Raw genomic sequence first — 3,445 nt, forward strand, 5'->3', positions numbered from 1 at the left:
ATTCCTCCAAGAAAAAAGGTGCCAGCACAGAAAGCCCTGGCTGCCCACCGAGTGCCCAGGCTGCGCCACACACTGCACATGAAAGCCAAACCTCACAAGCTTTCTGTCCCGGGAAACAGGGTTGCTGTCCACTGCTCAGCCCCGCCCCGCCATTACTGGCCCGCCCACCCCCAAACCGGATCCCAATGAGGATTCCTTGCAGGCAAAAGGTGCCAGCACAGAAAGCCCTGGCTGCCCACCGAGTGCCCAGGCTGCGTCACACACAGCACCTGAAAGCCAAACCTCACAAGCTTTCTGTCCCGGGAAACAGGGTTGCTGTCCACTGCTCAGCCCCGCCCCGCAATTACTGGCCCCGCCCACCCCCAAAACCCGATCCAAATGAGAATTCCTCCAAGAAAAAAGGTGCCAGCACAGAAAGCCCTGGCTGCCCACTGAGTGCCCAGGCTGCGTCACACACTGCACCCGAAAGCCAAACCTCACAAGCTTTTTGTCCCGGGAAACAGGGCTGCTGTCCACTGGTCAGCCCCGCCCCGCCATTACTGGCCCGCCCACCCCCAAACACGATCCAAATGAGGATTTCTTGCAGGCAAAAGGTGCCAGCACAGAAAGCCCTGGCTGCCCACCGAGTGCCCAGGCTGCGCCACACACTGCACCTGAAAGCCAAACCTCACAAGCTTTCTGTCCCGGGACACAGGGTTGCTCTCCACTGGTATCCCCGCCCGCCATTACTTGGCCCGCCCACCCCCAAAAACCCGACCAAATGGGAATTCCCCAGAAAAAAGGTGCCCGCACCGAAAGCATGGCCTGTCCACGAGTGCCCAGGCTGCGCCACAACCTTGCACCTGAAAGCCAAACCTCACAAGCTTTCTGTCCGGGAAAACACGGCTGCTGTTCCCCTGGTCACACCCGGCCCCCCGCCATTACAGCCAGCCCACCCCCAAACCTATCCAACGAGGATTCCTCGAAGAAACGAAAAAAAGGAAGCCAGAACCGAACGGCCACTGGCTGCCCACCGAGTGCCCAGGCTGAGCCACACACTGCACCTGAAAGCCAAACCTCACACGCTTTCTGTCCCGGGAAACAGGGTTGCTGTCCACTGCTCAGCCCCGCCCCGCCATTACTGGCCCGCCCACCCCCAAACCCGATCCAAATGAGAATTCCTCCAAGAAAAAAGGTGCCAGCACAGAAACCCCTGGCTGCCCACCGAGTGTCCAGGCTGCGCCACACACTGCACCTGAAAGCCAAACCTCACAAGCTTTCTGTCCCGGGAAACAGGGTTGCTGTCCACTGCTCAGCCCCGCCCCGCCATTACTGGCCCGCACACCCCCAAACCCGATCCAAATGAGAATTCCTCCAAGAAAAAAGGTGCCAGCACAGAAAGCCCTGGCTGCCCACCGAGTGCCCAGGCTGCGCCACACACTGCACCTGAAAGCCAAACCTCACAAGCTTTCTGTCCCGGGAAACAGAGTTGCTGTCCACTGCTCCGCCCGCCCCGCCATTACTGGCCCGCCCCCCCCAAACCCGATCCAAATGAGGATTTCTTGCAGGCAAAAGGTGCCAGCACAGAAAGCCCTGGCTGCCCACCGCGTGCCCAGGCTGCGCCACACACTGCACCTGAAAGCCAAACCTCACAAGCTTTCTGTCCCGGGAAACAGGGTTGCTGTCCACTGGTCAGCCCCGCCCCGCCATTACTGGCCCGCCCACCCCCAAACCCGATCCAAATGAGGATTCCTCGAAGAAAATAGGTGCCAGCACAGAAAGTCCTGGCTGCCCACCGAGTGCCCAGGCTGCGCCACACACTGCACCTGAAAGCCAAACCTCACAAGCTTTCTGTCCCGGGAAACAGGGCTGCTGTCCCCTGGTCAGCCCCGCCCTAACATTACTGGCCCGCCAACCCCCAAACCCGATCCAAATGAGGATTTCTTGCAGGCAAAAGGTGACAGCCCAGAAAGCCCTGGCTGCCCACCGAGTGCCCAGGCTGCGCCACACACTGCACCTGAAAGCCAAACCTCACAAGCTTTCTGTCCCGGGAAACAGGGCTGCTGTCCCCTTGTCAGCCCCGCCCTAACATTACTGGCCCGCCCACCCCCAAACCCGATCCAAATGAGGATTTCTTGCAGGCAAAAGGTGACAGCACAGAAAGACCTGGCTGCCCACCGAGTGCCCAGGCTGCGCCACACACTGCACCTGAAAGCCAAACCTCACAAGCTTTCTGTCCCGGGAAACAGGGTTGCTGTCCACTGCTCAGCCCCGCCCCGCCATTACTGGCCCGCCCACCCCCAAAACCCGATCCAAATGAGAATTCCTCGAAGAAAAAAGGTGCCAATACAGAAACCCCTGGCTGCCCACCGAGTGCCCAGGCTGCGTCACACACTGCACCTGAAAGCCAAACCTCACAAGCTTTCTGTCCCGGGAAACAGGGCTGCTGTCCACTGGTCAGCCCCGCCCCGCCATTACTGGCCCGCGCACCCTCAAACCCGATCCAAATGAGAATTCCTCCAAGAAAAAAGGGGCCAGCACAGAAACCCCTGGCTGCCCACCGAGTGCCCAGGCTGCGCCACACACTGCACCTGAAAGCCAAACCTCACAAGCTTTCTGTCCCGGGAAACAGGGTTGCTGTCCACTGGTCAGCCCCAACCAGCCATTACTGGCCCGCCCACCCCCAAACCCGATCCCAATGAGGATTCCTTGCAGGCAAAAGTTGCCAGCACAGAAAGCCCTGGCTGCCCACCGAGTGCCCAGGCTGCGTCACACACTGCACCTGAAAGCCAAACCTCACAAGCTTTCTGTCCTGGGAAACAGGGTTGCTGTCCACTGCTCATCCCCGCCCCGCCATTACTGGCCCGCCCAACCCCCCCAAACCAATCGCAAATGAGAATTTCACTGCAAGAAAAAAGGTGCCAGCACAGAACCCCTGGCTGCCCACCGAGTGCCCACACGCTGCGACACACACTTTGCACCTGAAAGGCCAAACAGCACAAGCTTCTGTCCCCGGGAAACGGGTTGCTGTCCACTGCTCAGCCCCGCCCCGCCATTACTGGCCCGCCCACCCCGAAAACCCGATCCAAATGAGAATTCCTCCAAGAAAAAAGGTGACAGCACAGAAACCCCTGGCTGCCCACCGAGTGCCCAGGCTGCGCCACACATTGCACCTGAAAGCCAAACCTCACAAGCTTTCTGTCCCGGGAAACAGGGTTGCGGTCCACTGGTCAGCCCCGCCCCACAATTACTGGCCCGCTCACCCCCAAACCCGATCCAAATGAGGATTTCTTGCAGGCAAAAGGTGACAGCACAGAAAGACCTGGCTGCCCACCGAGTGCCCAGGCTGCGTCACACACTGCACCTGAAAGCCAAACCTCACAAGCTTTCTGTCCCGGGAAACAGGGCTGCTGTCCACTGCTCAGCCCCGCCCCGCCATTACTGGCCCGCCCACCCCCCAAACCAG

The sequence above is a fragment of the Pipra filicauda genome, unplaced genomic scaffold (assembly GCF_003945595.2).
Source record: "Pipra filicauda isolate LSUMZ 115617 unplaced genomic scaffold, ASM394559v2 scaffold1273_size25347_pilon, whole genome shotgun sequence".
NCBI classification, from domain to species: domain Eukaryota; kingdom Metazoa; phylum Chordata; class Aves; order Passeriformes; family Pipridae; genus Pipra; species Pipra filicauda.